This window comes from Rhinopithecus roxellana, chromosome 17, assembly GCF_007565055.1.
Source record: "Rhinopithecus roxellana isolate Shanxi Qingling chromosome 17, ASM756505v1, whole genome shotgun sequence".
Taxonomy (NCBI): Eukaryota; Metazoa; Chordata; class Mammalia; order Primates; family Cercopithecidae; genus Rhinopithecus; species Rhinopithecus roxellana.
In genome coordinates, this window is record NC_044565.1 from 61900128 (window position 1) to 61924383 (window position 24256).

General features: G+C 45.1%; 1 pseudogene; it reads right to left on the bottom strand.

Annotated features, from left to right (window-relative positions):
* Positions 1-18314, bottom strand: part of LOC104654310 — a 28746-nt pseudogene extending 10432 nt beyond the window's left edge.
* Positions 18315-24256: the final 5942 nt, after the last annotated feature.

A 24256-nucleotide genomic window follows, 5' to 3' on the forward strand; every position in this document is an offset into this window, starting at 1 on the left:
TTTTCCTGTGTGTGTGGTCTTTCATTCATTCTTTAAGTCCTACCCAAGCTGCTAAGCCTAGCTCCAATGCTGCCTCCTCCTACATCTTGCCTGACCTCTGAGCCAGAAGGGGTCTTCCTGTCTACCTACTACTGCCCCCTTCCTCCCCCACTATTATATGTCATCTACGATCCATGCCATATTTTGCCTCCTTCATAGTCTATGAGCTCAATGGCATGGGTCATGTCTGATTAATCTCTGGAGACCCCAGGGCCCAGACCCAACTTACAGTAAAGCCTCCCACACCTGAGTGAGTGACTATCACTGCTGGTCCTGAACTTGGGCAGTGCCATCCACCCCACCCTGGGCACCAGCACATGCTGCCTCTACAAGTTAAGTTTCTTTTCCTGCGTGTGGGCTTTCATTCATTCATTCACTCACTCATTCTGCTTTGTGCCAGGTGCCGTGTTCTACATTCCCTTTTCTTAATTTCCTGTACTATTGGAGAACTGTCCTTTCTGACTCATGTCCATCCCCTGGGCAGCCCTGCAGACTGTCTTGCGTATAAATGGTACTCAGTATTGATTGATAATCAACTGATGAATGGATAAACAAAAGTGGTATGTCCTTACAATGAAATATTATTCAGCCATGAAAAGGAGATGAAGTACTGATACATGCTACAATATGAATAACCGTAAAAACATTATTCTAAGTGAAAGAAGCCAGGAACAAAAGACCGTAAATTGTATGCTATTATTTATATGCAAAGTACAGAATAGGCAAATCCACAGAGACAAAAAGTAGATTAGTGGTTGCAAAGGGCTAGACGAAGGGGGAAATTAAGACTAACTGGTTTGGTTTTTTTTTTTTTTTTTTGAGACAGAGTCTTGCTCTGTCGCCCCGGCTGGAGTGCAGTGGTGTGATCTTGGATCACTGCAACCTCCACATCCCAGGTTCAAGCAATTCTGCCTCAGTCCCCTGAGGAGCTGGGAGTACAGGTGTGTGCCACCATGCCTGGCTAATTTTTTTGTATTTTTAGTAGAGACAGGGTTTCACCATGTTGGTCAGGCTGGTCTCGAACTCTTGACCTCAAGTGATCCACCCGCCTCAGCCTCCCAAAGTGTTGGGATTACAGGCATGAGCCACAGCTCCCGACCAGGACTAACTGTTAATAGACACAGGTTTTATTTTGGGGAGGATAGAAATGTTCTGGAATTGGATAGTAATGGTGGTTGCACAACCTTGTGACTATACTAAAAACCACTGATTGTGCACTTAAGTGGTGAATTTGACGGCATTTGAATTATATTGTAATTAAAAAGAAATACATTGATTGATGGATTTTTCTTTCTACACTGTGTTCTCAAACCTTAAAGTTTTATTCTTATTCGTAGGAATCAACTGATATTACTGCTAAAAACATTGGTTTCTGAGCTTCACCTTGGAATTTCAGATACAGCAGATTGGGGCAGAGCCCAGGAATCTGCATTTGATTGTTGTATTCTAAGTGCCATTTCCCTGTTCCCCAAAGGCTTGGGTCAGAGAATTTCTGAGCCAACCTCAGAACCTCAGAAGACAAATAAAATTCTTTAACCTATTATTTCAGAAAAAAAGCTGAAGATTTCAAACACAACCAAAACTTTGTTTTTAGTCTGCTTCTTATTAAAAACAGACTGGGACCCAAAGAAACCCCATCAGGGTAAGTAATGAAGTAATCATGATCATAATAAAAGAACAGAATGGAAAAACTGCCTGGCCTGGAGCAAACCACAGAAAAAATTGTCTTCTGCCTCCAGTGCTCAACTGAGCCATTCAGATGAAAATATCCCACTAGCCACATCGAGAGCTTAATTTGGGGCAGGGGAACTAGACATTAGTAAACCGCCACTCACTGCCCCCTATACAAATACATACTTACAGACACCCACTCCTACACACTCAAAATTCGAAGCTTTGGTATGTGCTCCATGATTAGGGCTTTCTTTGGGGTTACAAGGAAGCAGAGTTGTAAATCGGTATTAGAATGTGATCAAAAGGAATGTCTGTATGCAATTATTTTGTTTTGAGACCAGTGTTCAGAGGCACCGACTTTAAAGTGCTGGCGTGGTCACGTGATGGCCTCTCACCCACATAGACGCATATGATTTTGGTCCCCACAAAAGAAGGAAGACGAAGGCCTGGGTTTTCTCATTGTTGCTTCTTTGTTTCAGGATGGAGTCTCACCCCAACAGCTCAAAGGACACTCTCCCCCATCTCCCCTGGCTGTGCATTCCCTAACTGTCATAAGAGGAAGTCTTGCTAATATAACCTCTTGCCCCGGAAAGTAGCAGTTACTGTAATTTGAGAACAGAGATCCCTTGCTTAACAGAAATTCACTTAACAAAACTTCAAATTAAAGAAGAGGTCAGTGAAAGGAAATAGCATTTGTGAGGCATGTCTACTGAGTTCTGGGTAGTGTGCTGGGCAATTTCACATAGATTTTTGCATTTCATTCAATGAGTCATCACAACCACTCCAAAGTGGAGGTATTATTATCCCCCGTATTACACCAAAGAATCTGAGGCTCAGAGTGGTTATGTAACTTGCACATGGTCACAGGGTTAGGAAGTAGCAAACCAAGTAAAAGATCTCCTCAAAGGAACATCATAGAAAAAAAAATGTTGAGAAATTCGGGTGTCCTATGAGTCCATCTTGTGGTGGCTGGCTTGCCCAGGCTGCTGCCATCTGTTACACATGCGCATGGGAAAGCAAAACTCAGTCCATCAGATAATGCCTGAGAGCAATCAGTGCTTTGTCAAGCCCAGCAAGCCACCATTCACCAATGGGCATAAAACCAAAGCATTATGTTTGGGAAGAGAACTGTTAATACAGACGCAGTCTAGTGATTGCATTATTGACACCGTAAGTCACAAGGCTCTGGTCTGGGTCCCTGTTTACCCAGCTTCATTTGTAGTTGCCTTTCCCTTCCTCTCTGGGCTCCAGCCAAATAGCACCTGGCTGTCCCTCGGGGCCACCATGTTCCTTCCTGTCTCAGACCCTTGGCTACTGTTCTCCCTCTAATTGTCCTTCCCACAGTGTCCCTTCCCAGTACCACTCAGTAACTTTCATTAGAAAGAGGCTTTATGGGGACAGGGACTTTGTCTGACTGGTTCAACAAAGTATCCCCATAGCTGGAACACAGTTAACACTCAGTAAACATCTGTCAAGAGGATGAATGAATGAATGAATATTTCAGACTTTAGTTCATACCCTGCTTCCTCAGTTCAGCCTTCTGTGGGCCACGTCTTCCTTGTGAAATGCTCCTACTACTTACCTACTTATCTCTTTATTTTAAATGTACATACATGTATGTATGTGTGATTATTTGTCTGATGCCTGGCCCAAGACTATAAGCTCCACGAGGGCAAGGACTACTCCTGTTTGCTTACCTCGATGCTCTCAAGAATGGCCTTATTATGGTGTGCAATAAGTGTGGCTTGAATGAATAAATGGCCAAGCAAGTCTTAGAGAGGTCAATTTCTTCTGAGCTATTTTCATAATAAAGTACTTAGAGGAACTGAGAAAAAAAATGGGTCAGGAATCCACAGATGAGGAAGGCATTTAAAGTCAGTAGGTAGTTTAGCCACATTCCTGGTGCTTTAGGGCCACTGGAGCTTATAGTGGGGATAAAGAGGGGACAGTGGTGTTGTGCCTGGGTTCCTACCACTGTGCTGCAGTCTCTCTTCCATTCTTTTTGTCACATGAATGGGACTTACTTAAATATGGCATCTCATGATTCATCTTCTGTTTAAGAGTGCAGCATTGTTAATATGCAAATCTTACTGAGATTTGCGTGAAATGTGCAAATATTTCATCCAATATTTACCCTTTTTGTGTGTATAACACGTTAAGATCTTCTATATCCTTAAGGAAGATTTTTTTTTGAAGTCATGTCTGGATGGTCAATTGTTTTTTCTCCCAAAGAACACATTCCTGATTTTAAAATGAAAATCAGTGGGGAAATGAGATTCACTTAAAAGTCCACTGCCTTGTAGCCATTTCTGATGGAATACACATGCTCGGTAAGTGAGGGACACTCCTTGAGGTTAATTTGATTTACTGCTGATACATTTCCTAAAGCATACGGTGACAGGCAGAAGATGTGGGCAATGAAAGTCTGGAGGGATGTGTAAAATCTTCTCGGGAGCCAAAGGCTGTTTCGTTTTTGTGGCTTGGTTTGCAGGGACTGCCTGGCAGATCCCAATGCTCCTCAACTGCATGGGCAAACTTAAAACCTGGACATGTGGGGGCCAGAGACAGGGCTGAGACAAGCTGCCAACTGACAAATGAATTCCCCACAGACCACCCTGCCACTTCCTATTTGCTGGCAAAAGTTTTGTCATCTGTATCCACACATGGACTGTCTTGGGCCTGGGCAGGCTGATGGGCATAGGAGGTAGCCTGAGTCCTCTGAGGCCCCAAATATTCCAGAATTCCTGAAAATGGGTAGATCCCACAGGAGCCCAAAGCATGCAGAATGCAGGGTGCCCGGGCTGGTGGCTGACGCCTGCTGAGAACCGAGACAGCCAGTCGTCCAACTCCCACATGCTCCTAGAGCCAGATGTCATTTTCACCTCTATTTTGGTGCTAGCTGGGGGAGGGGATGTCTTTGAAACAAGGTAATTTTTTTTTTTTTTTTTTTTTTTTGTCATCTGCCCCAGTAAGCTGGGTGGGTCCTGATGCATAGCAGGGAGAAATTCTAACAATAAATCCCCTCACTCTGTGTGTGTGTGTTGGATGGGGGGTTGAGGGGGCGGGTCAGGGGTAAAATATACATTACATAAAATATATCATTTTAATTATTTTTAAGTGTACAATTCAGTGTCATTAAGTACATTTACAAGTTGTGGAACCATCATCCTATCCATTTCCAGAACATTTTCATCGTATCAAACTGAAACCCTATGCCCATTAAACAATAACTTCTCCCAGGCCCTGGTAACCTTATTCTACTTTCTGTCTCTATGAATTTGACTATTCCAGGAACCTCATATAAGTGATATCATATCTTTGTCCTCTTATGTTCAGCTTATTTCATTCAGCATCTTATTTAAAAGGTCATCCACATTGTAGCTTGTGTTTTAAGAAAGAATTTTATGTTATTCTATATAAGAAAGAATTTTATTTCTTTCTAAGGCTGAATAGTATTCTATTGTATATATTCATACATATATATGTGTGTATATATATATATACACATCACATTTTGTTTATCTGTTCATCTGTGATGAACATTTGGGTTGTTCTACATTTTAGCTATTATGAATAATGCTGCAATGAACATTGATGTACAGGCACCTGTTTGAATCACAGCTTTCACTTCTTTTGGGTGTGTAACTAGGAGTTGAATTGCTGGGTCATATGGCAATCCTATGTGTCAATTCTTGAGGAATTCCCAAGTTATTTTCCACAGTGGCAGCACCATTTTAAATTCCCACCAACAATGCATGAGGGTTCTAATTTCTAAACAAGCTTACCAACACTAGTTACTTCCCTTTATCTTAAAATAATAGCCATTCTAATGAAGTGAAGTGATAGCTCATTGTGGTTTTGATTTGCATTTCCTTAATGACTTACAATGCTGAGCATCTTTTCACGTGCTTATTGCCATCTGTAACGTCTAGTCAAGCCCTTTGACCATTTTTGAATTGAGGTGTTTGTTTTTGTTTTTGAGACAATCTCATTCTGTTGCCCAGGCTGGAGTGCAGTGGCACAATTTTGGCTCACTGCAACTTCTGCCTCCTGGGTTCAAGCGTTTCTCGTGCCTCTGCATCCCGGGTAGCTGAGATTGCAGGTGTGTGTCACCACGCCCGGCAAATTTTTGTATTTTTAGTAGAGACGAGGCTTCACCATGTTGGCCAGGCTGATCTCGAATTCCTGGCCTCAAGCAATCCACCTGCCTCGGCCTTCCAAAGTGCTGGGATTCCAGGTGTGAGCCACTATGCCCAGCAAGGTGTTTTGTTGTTGTTGTTGTTGTTGTTGAGTTGTAGGAGTCCTTTGTATGTTCTGAATATTAATTTCTATCAGATACATGATTTGCAAATGTCTTCTTTCATTCTGTGGGTTGTTTTTTCACGCTCCTGATAGCGTCCTTTGATACAATTTCCTTGCTCTTGTGTAGAATACTTCCCAGTTTACAAAATACTTACAAGTATTTGCTTTATTTTTAATGTCACAAGCAATACATGAATATAGACCCCTCACTAAATTAAAAATTTTTTTCAAGCCATACAGTTAAGCTAAAGTCAACTTTAAGCTCCATTCCCAAATCCCAGCATAATCCCATGAGATAAAGCCTTATCGGTTTGGTATTTATTCATCCAGATCTTTCCCCATACATCTGCATGAATTTCCTTCATTCAACAAATACTTATTGAATGTCTACTATAAGCCAGGCATTGCCATAGGCCCTGGGGACACAGAGGTAGCAACACAGACAAGGTCCTTACCCTGATGGAATTTACATTCTAGCTGGGGAGGGGAGGATGCATGCAATAGTAAATAAGAAAATCTAGATTGTGAAAAGCGTTGCTAAGGAAATAAACAGGATGATACGATACAATGATCTGTGGGGGAGGGGAGAGCAGGCCATGCTGGGGAGGAGACATTTGAACTGAGATCTAAAGCCATCCATCCAGCTGAAGACCTGGAGGAAGAGCATTCAGACAGAGGTAACAGCGGGGCAGGAACAAACTTGTCCTGTATGAGGGCAGAAAGAATCCTGGAAGGCGTGACCAGCAGTGGTCACAAAAGGAGAATGAGAGTGAGATCGGAGTGCTGGAGACTAGGGAGGGTGATATGGTTTGGATCTGTATTCCGCCCAAATTTCATGTTCAATTGTAATTCCCAGTGTTGGACTGGGGCCTGGTGGAAAGTGATTGGATCATGGGGACAGATTCCCCCCTTGGTACTATGTCACAATAATGAACAGATAGTGAATGAGTTCTCATGAGATCTGATTGTTTAAAAGTGTGTGGCACCTTCCCCTCTCTCTTCCTTCTGCTCTGGCCATGAGAAGTGCTGGCTCTCCCTTCACCTTTTGCCATGATTGTAAATTTCCTGCGGCCTCCCCAGAAGCAGAAGCCACTATAATTCCAGTACAGCCCGTGGATCTGTGAGACAATTAGACCTCTTTGTAAATTACACAGTCTCAGGCATTTCTTCATGGCAATGCAAGAATGAATGAATACAGAAGGCATTTGGATTTTATTTTAAGAGCAATTAGAAGACGTTAGAGCCAGATGCAGTGGTTCATGCTTATAATCCCAACACTTTTGGGAGGCCAAGGTGGGAGGATTGCTAGAGGCTGGGAGTTTGTGATCAGGCTGGGCAACAAAGCCAGACCCTATCTCTACAAAAAGAGAATTTTTAAAAATTTGCCAGGCATGGTGGTGCACACCTGTAACTCCAGCTACTCAGAAGGCTGAGACAGGAGGATCACTTCAGCCCAGAAGTTTGAGGCTGCAGTGAGCTATGATTGCACCACTGCACTCCAGCCTGGAACACAGAGTGAGAAGCCTGGGAGGTTGAGGCTGCAGTGAGCCATGATCACACCGCTGCACTCCAGCCTGAGCAACAGAAAGAGAACCCATCTTTGAAAAAAAAAAAAAAAAAAAAAAGATTATAGGATTTTTAGCAAGAGAGTGAATGTGAATGACTTGTATTTTTAGAATATTCCTAGGATTTCCACGTACAGACGAGTTTGGAGAATGTTGAAGATATTCAAAGTAGGGTGGGGACGGCTCGAATTAGGGCAGCAAGAGTGAAGGGAGAAGTGAATGGCTTCAAATTGAACTTTGGAGTCTTGTGATGGTTGTGATGAAAGCGTAAAGGAAATAAAGAGACCAATAATGATTCTTGGGTTTTTGACTGGCGCAGTTGAGTGGGGTGGTACTGTTGCCCAATTCAGAAAAGACATGGGCGGAGTAGGAAAGGGCAGCCCTGTAACAGAGGGTTCTGTTTTGGATCTGTTACGTTTATGATGTCTGGGTGAGATGTCAGAGAGTTGAGATATATGAGTTTGGAGTCTCAGAGAGAGGTGGGATGTGATATAGAACAGTGGGAGTCCTCATGATATTTCATGATCATCCAGGAAGGAAATACGGCTACAGAAGCACATTCGATATAGCCCGGGACACACCAACATTTAGACATTGAGAAAAGCAGGAGGAGACAGCAGAGGACCTTAAGAAGGGATGGCCAGAGAGGTGGGGGGAAGAGGCTGAAGAGAGTGAAAAATCATAACATCCAAGAAGAAAATTCTTTTTTTCCTTTTTTTTTTGAAACTTAAAAATCCCTCTAACATTGTTTATTATACAAGTGAATCCTGATCCTTGTGATGAGCTTATTGCTAGGATTTCTTTCTTTCTTTCTTTCTTTCTTTCTTTCTTTCTTTCTTTCTTTCTTTCTTTCTTTCTTTCTTTCTTTCTTTCTTTCTTTCTTTCTTTCTTTCTTCTCTCTTCCTCTCTTCCTCTCTTCCTCTCTTCCTCTCTTCCTCTCTTCCTCTCTTCCTCTCTTCCTCTCTTCCTCTCTCTCTCTCTCTCTCTCTCTCTCTCTCTCTCTCTCCCCCTTTCCTCTCCTCTCCTCTCCTTTCCTTCCTTTCTTGAAATGGAGTCTCATTGTCTCACCCAGGCTGGAGTGCCAATAGCACGATCTTGGCTCACTGCAACCTCCGACTCCCAGGTTCAAGTGATTCTTCAGCCTCAGCCTCCTGAGTAGCTGGGATTACAGGAACCCACCATCATGCTCAGCTAATTTTTGTACTATTGTAGAGATAGAGTTTCACCATGTTGGCCAGGCTGGTCTCGAACTCCTGACCTCAGGTGATCCGCCCACCTCAGCCTCCCAAAGTGCTGGTATTACAGGCGTGAGCCACTGCACCTGGCCTGTTGGTAGGATTTCGAGTAGCAAGCACAGGCACCAGAGCTTCCAAACTTTTTGGACTCATAGCGAAGCAGGCCAGCTACCAGCAAGGTCTGGTCATTCTGGATGAGGAAGTCTTTGATCTCCTTCTTGGAAGCCTCATACATATATTTGTGGTAATAGGCCACCAGGGCTTTGGAGATGGACTGATGGACAGCACAAATCTGGGCCACATGACTACCACCCTTCACATGGACACAGATGTTCACACCAGCAAATCGCCCTTTGCCCAGAGCAGAAGTGGTTCCAGCAGCTTGTATTGCAACATGCGCAGCTCGATCATCTCCAGAGGCCACCCATTCACCTTGATGAGGCCATTGCTGTGTTTGCTGTGAGTCACAGCTGTAGCCCTTTTCTTGCATCCAAAGACCTGCGCATATTGCAGCAGGCCCTTGGACAGCATGGCTACAGGCATATATTAGAGATCCTCACTGCACGGCGCTGCAACCAGAAAAAGGAAGAAAATTATTTCAAAAAGGAAATGCATTTGTGTCTGTTTGCAATCTCTCTTCCATGATGCTTTTTAAAATGAGGCAGCAGACACCTGTGTCAGTTGCTGCTGAGAATTGAATCAAGTGAGGCAAGAGAAATGTACATTTGCATTTTGTAGCACAGAGACCATCTTGACAAGAGCAGTTTCAGTAGAGTGGTGGAGACAGAAGGGAGCTGGAATGGTGTGAGTGGCTTAACATGATAATAATAGCTGAATTTATATAAAACTTACCATGTGAGAGACACTGATCTAAGTGCTTTACATATATTAATCTGTGCAATAGCTGTTTGAGGTAGGTACAATTATTATCCTATTTTACAGATAAGGTATAGAACTTTAAGTAATTTGCCCAAGATCACACACATTAGGAAATGATAAAACTGGAATTTGAACCCAGACAAAACTGGTTGATCTGGCTCCAGGGAATAGAGACAACCCTTTTGAGAAGTCTTGTTATAAATAAAGAGTGTATTACTTAAGATAAGGACAGATGTTATAACAAATAAACCACCAAAATCTAGGCAGTTTAACTAAATAGAAGTTTATTTCTTCCTCTTTTAAATTCCTATCAGTGATAGGAGTGGGAGAAGTGAGGATAGAGCTCTGCTCCATACAGTCATTCAGGGATCCAAGTACTTACCTTATGGCCTAGACATCTTCAACACATGGCACCCTTAGTTTCCCTAGGTGTCAACATCAACCTGGCAGAAGAGGAAAGAGAATGTGGAGGATCGTGTAGAATTTTATGGGCCATGCCTGGAAGTTGCATACACCACTTCCGCCCACATTCTGTTATCCAGACCTCAGTCTCATGTTCTCATGAGTATGCTAAAGGAGCCGGGAAGTGTGGTCCCTGGCTGGGCAGCCACTGCCAGCAGCAGCGCTACACTGTGCAAAGAGGCCATGGATTTTTGGTGGACAGTTGTCTGTCTGCCCCAGCGAGCAAAGACATGGTAAGAAAGGTATGTGTGAAAGGAGATTTGTTTTTGAATATGGGAAATACTGGAGCATGTTTGTGTACTGACAAGAATGACGGAGTAGGGAGGGGGAATCTAATGATGCAGGAGACAGAGGATAATTGCAGGAGCAAAGTCTTTAGCAAGGTGATAGCAGATGAAGGGATTGTCCTTTGAAAGGAGCTGGAGGGAGGTTGGGAGGTTGGCAGGGTGAGGGAAAATTGATGTTGGCACATATTCGAGAAGGATTGGAGATTTCATCGTGGGAGGCACAGTTGTCCCTGGCTGAGGGCTTCTGGATTTTTTTTAGTTGAAGTGTTAAGAAACGTCATCAGCTGGATGTGACGTGGGGAGAGGATATGGGAGATGGGAAGTGCGAGAATGTACAAAATAATCATTTTAGACAGAGAAAAGAAACTTAGTAGAGAAACATTTTAGAATTACCAGATTGTGTTGCGTGACCATTTGAGGTTTGTGGTTATGCATATAAAATGAAAATTACCTCCAGAAATTGTGTGTGTGTGTGTGTGTGTGTGCTTATATTAATGGTGTCTATCATTCTCTGTGTATTATTTAGCAACTTGGCTTTGTCTCTTTCCTATGTGCTGTACGTTCAGCATTCCGCAGAATGGATGCACCAGAGTTTATTCCCCAGTGATGACAGCTAGGTCACTTCCAGTTCTTTACTACGACAAGGAAAGCTGCAGCAAGGATTCTTTGCCTGCTGCCTCATGCACACATGACTGTTTCTCCGGAGATACACTAAGTAGATTTGCTGGATCATAAGGGAAGTACACTTGAAGTTTTAGTAGCTTCTATCAAATTGCCCTCCAAAGTGACTTCACCAATTGATACTCCCATCAGCAGAATATGAGACTACTGCCCACATCTTCACCCACCCTACATTCAATCAAACTTACTATTTTGCTTGTCTGGTAGAATAAAAAATGGTCTTCCATTATTTTAATTTACATTTCCTTTATTATCAGGGATACTGCAGCTTCCCATAGATTTTTGGCCATTTGAATCTCTCCTCTCGTGATTTTTCCCTTCGTATTCTTTTCCTGTTTTCTTGAGCATTGCTTACTTTTTCATATTGACTTATAGCAGATTTTTACATATTTTGAATATTATTTGTATATTGTAATTATTACAATTTTTTTAGTTGGTTGCTAATTTTCAATTTTGTTGATGGTGTCTTTTTTTTCTTAAGAGACAGGGTCTCACTCTGTCACCCAGGCTGGAGTGCAGTGGTGCGATCATAGCTTACTATAGCCTCAAACTCTTGGGCTCAAGTGATCCTCCTGCCTCAGCCTCTCAAGTAGCTGGAACCACATGTGTGCACCACCACACCTGGCTATTTTTTTTTGTAGAGACAGGGTCTCACTCTATTGACCAGGCTGGTCTCCAACTGCTGGACTCAAGCAATCCTCCCCGCTTGGCTTCCTAAAGTGCTGGGATTACAGATGTGAGCCACTGCACTGGGTCATGTTGGTGGTATCCTTTTATATAGTTAAATTTATTGATATCTTCCTTAATGCTTTTATATTAACTGCCTTATTGCACAAGCTTTCCCCATCACTAATTCATAAAAACAATATCCTATATTTTCTTCTAATTCTTTTGTAGTTTTTTAAAATAAACTTTTAATTTTGAGATAATTGTAGATTCACATGGAGTTGTAAGAAGTAATATAGAGAGATCCATGTTCCCTTTACTCAGTTTCCCCCAATGGTAGCATCTTGGAATATCACAACTAGGACACTGACATTGGACTTGACATTGATACAGTCAAGATACAGAATGATTTTCCCACCACAAAGAGCCCTTGTGTTGCCCTTTTAGAGCCACACCCACTTCCCTTTTCCCACTCCCCCACCCACTGCCACCCCCTCTTTAATTCTGGCAATCACTAGTCTGTTCTCCATTTCTATGATTTTGTCATTTCAAGAATGTTGTATAAAAGGAATCAACTGTATGGGACCTTTTGAGATTGACATTTTTTTCAGCCAACATAATGCCCTGAAGATTTATTCAAGTGGTTTTGTGTATCAATAGCTTGTTCCCTTTTATTGCTGAGAAGTAATCCGCGGTGTGGTTGCACTCCATTTGCTTAACCATTCATTGAAGGATATCTGGGTTGTTTCCAGTTTGCAGGTATTTTTGTACAAGTTTTTGTGTAAGTTTTCATTTCTCTGGGATAAATATTGAAAAGTACAATTAAGGCTTGTGATAGTTGCACACTTAGTTTTTTAAGAAACTTCCAAACGATTTTCCAGTGGCTATGCCATTTTACATTCCCATCTGCAAAATATAAGTGATCCATTTCTTCGTATCCTGGTCAGCATTTGATGTTGTCACTATTTTTTATTTTAGCCATTTTGATAGATGTGTGGTAAAATCTCATGTGATAGTCTTGGCACTTTCCTAATGGCGAAGGATGTTGACCATCTTTTCATGTGCTTATAACCAGAAGTACACCATTTTTGACTAAATGTCTGTTCATGTCTTTTGCCCATTTTTGAATTTGATTATTTGTTTTTTATTGTTCAGTTTTGAGAGAAATTTATGTATTCGAGGTGCTAGTCCTTTGTGTTTTGCAAATATCTTCTCCCAATCTTTGGATTGTCTTTTCATTCTCTGTACAAGGTCTTTCACAAAGCAAAAGTTTTCAGTTTTGATGAAGCCCAATTTATTTATGTTCCTTTTATGGATAAAACTTTTGGTGTCAAGGCTGAGAACTCCGTCTAGCCCAAAACCACAAAAATATTTCTCACATGTATTTTCTTCCTAAAAGTTTTGTAGTTTTAGGTTTCACATTTATGTTTGTGATTCATTTTGAGTTAATTTTTGTATACAGCCCGGAGTCTAGGTCAAGGTTCACTTTTTTACCTATGGATGTTCAATGGTTCCAGGACCATTTGTTTACAAGGCTATCCTTCATCCATTGGATTGCATTTGCGTCTTTTTCGAAATTCAGTTGGGCATATCTGTGTAGGTCTATTTCTGGGTTTTCCATCCTCTATCATTGATTTATGCTTCCATCCCTCCACAATACCACACAGTCCTAATTATCATAGCTATATAACATCTTGGAATTGAGTAGGCTAATTCCCACTTAGTTCTTCTTTTTCAAAAATATATGTATATTATTTACTTCATATGCTTTGTCTATCACAGAACCACAAAAACAATCTCCTACATTTTATCCTAATTCTTTTGCAGTTTAAAAAAACATATTTAGTTCTTTAAGTAACCTGGAGTTTATTATTATGACTGGCATGAAGTAGAAATTAAACTTGATTTTCATTTTTTGCAGTTGTTTCTCCTAAAATTTTTAATTGAATGTTTTGTCACTCGTCTGAAATACCAACTGTATTGTACACTTAGTTTCTACATATTCGAGAGTCTCTTCGTGCACTCACTATCCTATTCCTTTGGTCTATTTGTCTGTTTATTCCTTTATTATTTTTAATTCTATAACTTCATAATATGTTTTGTTAAAGTAAATTAAAATGGAGACCAGATCGGAAGAATCCCTACATAGACAAAGGCAGTTAGGATAAGTGACCTTAACCTTGCTTGATTTGTAAACATGAGTGAAACTTAACCTGGGCCATTTCTTGTAAATGCTTTTTTTTTTTTTTTTTTGAGACAGGATCTTACTCTGTTGCCCAGGCTGGAGTATAGTAGTGCCATCTTGGCTCACTGCAGCCTCGATCTCATGGGTTCAAGCAATCATCCTGCCTCAGCCTCCTGAAGTGCTGGGATTACAGGTGTGAACCACTATGCCTGGCCCCAAATGCCTCTGTTAAAGAAAAATAGAATTTAAGCTCAGCCAATCAGAAGCAGCCAACAAACTTATATAACTAGAAGCAGTTTCCAACAGGGTAAGCCAAAGAAGGCAAGTGTATAACTACAACCAATCAATTTTTTTTTTTTTTTTTTTTTTTGCTTTACTTCCCTTTTCATCCTATAAAAGCCTCCCTCTTATATTACCTCAGTGAAAACTTCCCAACCACTTCTGGTTTGGAACCCAATTCATAAATCCCTGTCTGCTCAAATAAACGTATCGACATTTTGTTGTGCCTCAATTTATCTTTTTAATAGTTTTTTTTTTTTTTTTTTTTAACAGAATCTTGCTCTGTCACCCAGGCTGGAGTGCATGGCGGCATCTTGGGTCACTGCAACCTGGGTTTAAGTGATCCTCGCACCTCAGCTTCCCCGAGTAACTGGGATTACAGGTGCGTACCTCCATGCCTGGTTAATTTTCTGTATTTCTTGTAGAGACAGGGTTTTGCTGTGTTGGCCAGGATGGTCTCACACTCCTGGCCTCAAGTGATCTGCCCACCTTGGCCTCCCAAAGTGCTGGGATTACAGGTGGGGGCCACCGTGCCTGGCCACAGTCTTAATAGTTTTGATATCTGGCAGGATACGTTCCCCTTTACTGTTCTTCCTTTCCAAAGGTCTTTACTTATGCATTTTTCTTCCATGTGAATATAATCATCACCTTGTCTATTTTAATGAAGAATTCCAGTGAGATGGTTGTTGGGATTGCACCAAATTTATAGATAATTTTATAAGAGATATTTTTATAATATTGAAATTTCCCAGTGTAGTAGAATATATATCTCCCTTTATTTAGGTCTTCTTTCATGTTCATCATTACGTTTTGTTCTCTTCGTAAGTTTCTTCCATTTCTTTTCAGGACTGGTACTAAATATTTTGTGAATTTTAATTGTGCTGTACAGACAAGTTGTTAACATATAATATCAAGTGGTCACTATCATATAGGAACACAGCCTTTCACCTAGCTGTTCCCATGAGATACTCAGGAACCCTCTGTGGTAAGCAATGTTTGAACCATCTTATGGAAGAAGAGACTGAAGCTCAGAGAAGGAAGTCTGGGGCCAAATGCAGGTCCCCCGGCTCTAAGTGCCAGGCACAGAAAGCTTCCACTCCAGGGAAGGCTCTGGAGTGTGAAGACAGTGGAGCTGCAGGGTCTCCCTTTGGCTTACAGAGTGTGGACCCAGCAGACAGTTCATGGCCTCCCAGCGAGACTCCAAGAAGACCTAACTACGGCCCCATTTTTCCTGCTGCTTCACCTTTGTTTTTCACAGGTGAGGTCTGCCTTTCTCTTCAGGGGGACAAGTGCCTGACTCTGTGACCAAGGCAGAGCCCAACTTGGTAAATGGATTCTATGGTCATTAAAAGATTAGAGGATCATTAAACCCTGGGTTTGGTGATGGGGGTCAGGTGGCTGAGCACTCCCTGAGGACAAGATGAGAGATTCGTATGGAGGAGACAGGTTAGAACCAGATTCCTGGCTTGGGCAGCAAAGGGGTTGAGGAATGAAGGAGACCAGGGCGAGTGATGACACCCTGTACAGGGAGGCAGGCCAGAGAGCGGAAACTGAGGGGTCTGGCCAGTGGTTTGGGAGGCACATGAGGTGCGGTGCGGAGTGGGATGGTCTGGGAGTCTGAGGAGCAAGAGAGCTGTAATCACATCTGTGGGTTAGAAGTGAGCTGGGGGAGCTGAGTCATGTGTGTGATCCTTGGCTTCTGTTTATTTCCTTGCTTATCTCACTCAGGATTCATCATGGTGTCAGTAAGAGACCTAGTCTGTGTCAGGAGGCCAAGCGAGGCAGGATGGGTACCCTGGGGCCGGCATCTTGCAGAGGTGTCAGTGGGAAGCAGAATGAGAGAGTTCCTCAGAAAGGAGACTCGAGGCTGGAATCCCACCTACTCTTCCTTGCCTGAAATACTGATTTCAGTTGCACCATGCAAATTCAGGGTTTGCTACTAATGAAGTTGATTTAGCTTCTTAGCTTTGTGATCACAGTTATTTTCCCATCTGTAAAATATGGATAATAATTCTACCCAGTTCCCTAAATTGTAGAATGCTCATCACTGGAGATTCGGGGTGGTAGAATAGATTATTTTATGCAATATGTGGCCATACCTTTAAACAAGTTAAATAACACAGTGAGAAATGCATTTTTTTTTTCTTTTCCCCCAAATTTGCCTGATGACATAAGGAGAAAGTCTCCTCCTCAGAATGCCTCAGCCTCAAAAAGCGTATCCAAAAGGCAATGCAATGATAACATCGTACTGAATTTTGCAGATATTCATGACAAGTGATAATGAATATAAAACTTCCTTTAAAGGTTAAGTGGGTTTGAGCTGTACACGGTGACTCACGCCTGTAATCCCAGCACTTTGGGAGGCCAAGGCAGGCAGATCACTTGAGGTCAGGAGTTGGAGACCAGCCTGGCCAACGTGGTGAAACCTTGTCTATACTAAAAATACAAAAATTAGCTGGGCGTGGTGGTACGCGTGCCACGAGAATTGCTTGAACCCAGGAGGCAGAGCCTGCAGTGAGCCGACATTGCACCACTGCACTCCAGCCTGGGTGACAGAGTGAGACTCCGTCTTAAAAAAAAAAAAAGGTGAGTGGATTTAAGCTTTTCTAAAGGTAATTGATTTAAAAGAAAATTGATTTAAAGAAAAGAAATAAGAAATTGTACAGGTGGTGTGCAAAAGACAAGGCAGAAATCTTAAATGTGGTAAGCAAAGGATCCAAGTTTGGGGTGCGGGGTAGTGGTGTGGGGAGGTGTAAATGGAAATAACACATTCAAAGACTCAGCCCAGTACCTGGAACATAGAAAGGGCTCTCTCAATGATGCATGACAATAACTGTCGTTTCCCTTCAAGTGAAGTTTGCCAGATTCAGCAAATAAAATCAGTGCACTCCCAGTTTAATTTGAATTTCAGATAAACAATAGGATTTTTTAAGTATAAGTATGTCCCATGCAATATTGGGAATATACTCATCCTTTAAAAAGTATTTATTATTTGATTAAAATTTAAATGGAACCGAGTGACCTGTGTTTTATCAGGCAGCCCTACTTCCCATGCCTTCCCTGGAATGCGGGTGAATTGGACATGGCTCAGAGACCCTGGGATGTCACTCGGGCTGCCTGTCCCCCACCAGAGACTTGGGCAGAAGATGATCAGGGGATGTGGAAGTTCCTGAGGAGGCCACAGCATGCCGAGAGCAGCCTCCAGCCAGGACACTAGACACCCCTGCCCTCCCCACAACCCTGGCTTGGCCATTTGACTCTCCGGTTTCCTGTGTCCTGTCTTCCACCTGGCTGTGATGAGGAGGGCACTAGCGTGGCCTGGGAGGGAAGTGTATTACAGACATAGAGAGGAGCTAGGAACACTCAGGATTCCGCTACGTGATGTTCAAGGCTTTCCACAGGGACCTGAGCCCAGAGACACTCAGTGGAAGAGGTTTTACGAGTATCAAGCTGAACTCGGCCCTCCTCTCCACCTCCCTCTCCCGTCTGCATTGAGCCAGGCAAGGAAACCTCTTCCATCCATAGAAGGGCGGGAGCTTGGCCTGCAAAGGGGACTCAGGCTTTGTCACTTTTCCTTTCATTACCCTCCCTGGCCATGCTGAGCAGAGGTCCTCTGCCAGGCCACAGCGGCAGATGTCCTGGTCCTTCTCAAGGATCCATCCCCACATACTCACACACACCACACCCACAGCACACACACCACACTCACCACACACTCGCACCACACACACCACACTCACAGCATACACAACACACTCACCACCCACACACCACACTCACCAAACACACACCACACACACCACACACCACACCCAACCACATACACACCACACACTACACACACTACACACCATACACACACCACACACTACACATACACACCACACACACTCACAACATACACAACACACCACCCACACACCACACTCACCAAACATACACCACACACACTACACACACGCCACACACACCACACTCACCACACACATCACACACCACACTCACAACACACACCACACTCATACACACCACACTCACCACACACCACAATCACAACACACACACCACACACACCACACTCACCACACACCACAATCACAACACACACACCACACACACCACACTCACCACACACATCACACACCACACTCACAACACATACACCACACACACATACCCCACACTCACCACACACCACAATCACAACACACACACCACATGCCACACATATACACCACACACACCATACACACACACCACACTCACCACACACACACCCGCATACGCACTGCACACACCACACTCACAACACACACCACACTCACCACACACAACCACATATACACCACACACACCACACTCACAGCACACACACTACAGACACAGCACACTCACCACACACTCGCACCACACACACCACACTCACAACATACACAGCACACTCACCACCCACACACCACACTCACCAAACACACACCACATACACACCACACACACACCGTACTCACACCACATTCACCACACACAACCACATACACACCGCACACACCACACACACCACACACCACACATACCACAATCACAACATGCACAACACGCTCACCACCCACACACCACACTCACCACACACCACACACAACCACATATACACCACACATACCATATGCACACACCACACTCACAACGCACTCACGCCACACACATACCACACACCACACTCACCAAACACATCACCCTCACCACACACTCCCACCACATACACACTACATTCACAACACACACTCATACCATACTCACAACACTGACATCATGCACACACCACGCTCACCACACACTTGCACCGTATACACACCAGACTCACAACACACAACACACTTCCCAAACAACACACACACTATACTCACAACACACACTGACACCATACACATATCACACTCACAACACACACTATGCTCACAACACATAAAACAACACACACTCACACCACAGACATGCCACACAACATACCCTCATGGCACACTCACTACACACAGCTCACACCATACCACACTCACAACACACAACACACACTCGTTCTATACTCAATATACACTGACACCACACACACACCATACTCACCACACACTCACATCACATACACACCACACATAACACACTCACATCACAGACTCATACCACACAATACACACTTAAAACACACAACACCCACTCACACGACACACCACATACATATACCACAGTCACCACACTCACACCACACACAAACTCAAACACACATCACACCGCACATTCATACCACACTCACACAAAACACACAGCACACTCATACGACACCCACACCACACACACCACACTCAATACACGCACCACATTCATATCATACTCACAACACACAACACACTCATATCTCCCTTACAACATGGATTCACAACACACACAACACACCACATACAGCACAGACACCACACACACCCACACTCACCACACACAACACACTCAAGACACACACATTGTACACATACACAGCACACACATACATGTATCCACGTTCACACATCACACAAGCATACACACACACCACACCACAGACATGCACACATATAGTACACCCCACATACCCACACCATATACACACGCCACATGCATATACAACACACACACCACACATATGCACCACACATATATACACACTCACAACACACACACACACCTTGTCAGCTTCAGCAAAGCATGACTGACCCCTTCCACTTACTAACTCAGCTCTTTTCAGGGGATGGGGATCTTCAACCCAAGACTTCAGAGGACTTCAAGCAATGCTCCCTGTCTCTGAGCCGAGAGGCCAAGCAGGAGCACGTGGTCATAACAGCACCGGCCTGTGTGCTCAGCTCCCCTCCCCCGCCCCATGCCGCTGTGTCTCTGTGCTCTATGGTAGAACCCACTTCAACTCTCCCCATCTCCTGGGGCTGACCCTGCCTGCCAGGGACATCGTGAGGGAGCAGGGTTTAAATGAGACGCACTCTCATTTAAATTAGACAGCAGGAGCCTGTCACAATCTAGGGAGAAAGGCCTCAGAAATCTGTGGATGCTCATGTCTGGAAAAGGGCGGCTGTGGTTCATACCAAACCAAGAAGAAAGAGATTCACGAGCCCCGCCTGCCCCATGGCATTGATCAGCCCCGTTACTCACATCCATAGAGTAGGGTGACACAGCCACTGTCTAATGCTTACTCATGCACTGCCTTCTAGCCTGGGTGTCTGGTGTGTGTGTGTGTGTGTGTGTGTGTGTGTGTGTGTGTCCTTCCTGGATAGACTGAAATCCCTCTACAGCAGAGAGACCTCTCCTTCCTCAGTGGCCTCACAGAGATACAATAGGTGCATAATAATTACTACCTGCCCTGCTCAGAGCTTCTGAGCATTCCAACCTGTGTGTGTGTGTGTGTACAAGGTAGTCTAGCTCCCATATTTGCTCTTAATGGTGTTATAATTTTTTTTTTTTTTTTTTTTTTTTGAGAGGGAGTCTTGCTTTGTCACCCAGGCTGGATTGCAGTGGTGTGACCATAACTCATTACAGCCCCATACTCCTGGGCTCAAGCCATGCTCCACCTCAGCCTCGCAAGCAGCTGGTACTACAGGGGTGCGCCACCACACCTGGCCTGTGTTACTACCACTGCACACCTTCCTCTCAGTCTTTCAGGCACAGACAGAGAGCCCTGAAGAAACCACAGACAGTCCTTTATTCCAGGGTCATGTCTCCCAGTCCATTGGAAGCCTCAGTAGAAGGAGGTCCCCTGTGCCTCCTTCACTCCATTCCTCTTACCCCCTTGTCCCCAGATGTCCTCACAAGGACCCATTCTTGAGGTTACAGGGGAGCAAGCCTCCCACTCAGGCCTCCCTCTGTATCCAGGCGTGGCCACTCAGGCCTTCTGCTCCTCTTCTTCAGGCCCTGCTTTGGCTCTTATGCCCTATCCATCCTCTCTGACTCTGCCCAGAGAATGAGGGGGTCTGACCAGATTTCACAGACAGAAGCTATCCCAGGAACGTGTCCATCACATCGGCCAGTCGGCCCCTGTCAGCATGAGGCCAGCGTGGAATGAGGCTGAGTCTCTGTCTCTTCACTTGGAGTCCAATGCCCATCCGTGGCCATCGCTGTGTGCCAAGGATATAGGGGTTGGCCAGGCCCAGAAAAGGGGATGTGGGCAGTGTGGGAAGAAAGAAAAAAGCCCTCCAAATACTTGAAGATGGACACAGTGGGCTCCATGAGCCAGCCACAGCTCACCTTGCTGTCTTTACCTTTCCCAACTTGGTGGGTAGGGTGGGGGGGCCCTGAGCACTGCACAGGAGGGAGGGTGCTGCAGGGCCACCACATCTGTGAGCGGCATTTGGCTGAGGGGTAAACCCTCCCCAGCCAAGAATGCCTCCCCTGGAACCTCCCCTCCCTGAAAGCTTAGTGGCAATTCCAGCAACACGGGGATCAGGCAGTGCTGACTGGGGCGAACAAACAGTCTCCTCCATGGGAGTCGTTTCCCCTAATCCCCGCTCAAACAAAGGCCTGAGATAGGGGTCTGCCGGTCCACACACTTGTGGAACACCACCCTCCTTGCTCTCATGCTTTCTCTCAGACTAAAAGGCCCCAGAGACAAGCCCCATTGAGGCAGCCCAGCCCGCACCTCTGCTGCAGGACGCTGGACCATACCCGCCGCCCCATGATGTGGTCCTGTCTCCAGTGCACGGGGCTTCAGGTCCCTCCCTGCATGGCATGGACAGTTCTGAGGGATGGCTGTGACACGCAGCACGGGGTCACCCTGCTGCCCGTCGGGGAGCTCTGACATCAGGAGTCAAGACATCTTTTTGAGATGAGTGGGGGGCATGGGAAGGGCGTTTGGACGTTAGAGTCGTGGTCTCCAAAGTGGGGACTGACCCAGCTGCTGGGCCTCCCTCCAGCAGCTCAGCCCTGGGTGGACAGGCTGCTCTTATGATGATGTTAACTTTTTATAGATATTCCTCCTGCAGCAAGTTAAATTGCATCTGCTCGGGCAGACATCCAGGCCAAGGGCAGGCGGATGGAGCGGCCGGGCCCCGAGGCTCTGGCGGGCAGGCTTTCCTGCCGTAAAGCTCCGTGTCTGATAGGAAATCCAGGCTGGGGTGTGGGCGCAGGGCAGCCTGGGTTGCTTCCTGAGGGTCTAAGAGCCTCGGATGACTCATCATTTTCTTCTGCAGCCTCTTCATGTGGCTCTTAGTGCTGGGCCTGGGCAAACTTCCTTGTGTGAGAAGTCATGAGCGGGTAGAACATGGAGTCAGAGCTGTATGACCAGCCAGGGAGGGCGGCCTCAGCCAGTCAGCTGTGGTGGGGCAGGGGATCGGGGGCCTGGCCCGGGTGGTGGGCAGGGATCTGGCCCTGAGGAGCAGGGCCCCAGGAGTGGGACCCTCATCCCACAGGACCAGCAGCACTGGGCAAGTTATTGCCACAGGGATTTGGCCATGGAGTATGGGGTACAAACCAAAACAGGGATACCCCCAAATTCAGCCTGAGGTGACAGCACTGCCCTCTAGGCCTCCACTCCCCACAGGGAGAAGGGCTCCCACTCTGCTCCCTCTGAGGCCTGCAGAACCACTTTTGATGGGCCACTTCACCTTCCAGCCACCCCGCCCTTGGTCCTGGGCATTGGCGACTCGGTAAGATGCACCGAGTTCAACTTTCAACACATATTTATTGGACACCTAACTCCCTGTAGGCTGTGTGTTAAGTTCTGGGGCTTCAAAATCTGCCGAATACAGTCCCTTCCCTGGAGGAGTGCCTGGGCTGTGAGGGAGCGAGAGCAGTAAATAGTCGGGGTGATTGCGCGATGATAACACAATGCACAGAGTGAGGCTGCGGACTGAAGAGAGGCCAGTCTCCAGGGCCTGCTGGGATCACTGCTATCCCAACCCAGCCTTGGCCCACTGCTCCCAGTTCCTCCTCATGCTCCCCACCTCTCCCTGGGATGCCTGTCATGGCCAACAGTCAACAGGAAAATGAACACCTCCCTTTCTGGTCTTCCCCCAAAGGGACTGGTTCTGGTCTGGGGACACATGCCCTCTCCAGGAAACCTGTGGACCCACTGGGCTGGCGCAAATAACCCTCTTCTCCAGAAAGCTCCTAGTAACTTAGATGGCTTAGTAACTAAGCAGAAGTCCCATCAGGTCCCAGTTACCCCATCACCTGGCCAATTTGCAGGTCCCATACATTCAGTGCTGCTGAGTACCTGACATGTGAAAGTATTATACCAAGTGATGCTTACGACTTCCCTTGAAGGTAGGCAAGGTGCCCAGATATTACCTAACCCTGCACAACAAACCACCCACATGTTTTTGTTTTGTTTAAAACAAAACAGCAGTATTTGTTTTGCTCATGAATATGCAAAGTGGGCAGGGCTGGGCGGAGCAGTTGTTTCTGCTCCACTTGGCTTCAGCTGGGGCAGCTTGGAGGCTGGAGGCTATAATCATCTGAAGCTGCTCATTCACTCACATGCCTGTGCCTGGGGTGGGAAGACCCGATGCAGGGGGCAGGCACAGCTGAGGTGCCTTACACAGCTCTGTCTATCTCCTTGCAGCCACGCCTCCCTCCAGCATGGCGGTGTCAGGGTAGCTGGAACCTCTTACGTGGGCTCAGGGCTTGTGGGGTGTGCGTCCTGAGCAACAGCAAGCCAGGCCGAAGCCGCATCCCCTTTTCTAACCTAGACTCTGGAGTCACGCAGCACCATTTCCGCCTCTATTAATTAGAAATGTCTCCTCAAACCTGGCCCATATTCAAGGAAGGACAATTAGATTCCATTTTTTCATGGAAAGAGTGTCAAAGGATATGTGAACACAATTGTGAACCTGTTTTTAAATCACCACTCAAGACAAGGTTGTTGCCTTATTTTAGAGAGCAAAAAATAAAGTGGCTTGTCCAGTTCATGCAGCAATTTAGAACTGATGAGAATTCTAAGCCACATCTCCCAGCTCCAAGGCCAAAGCCTCCTTC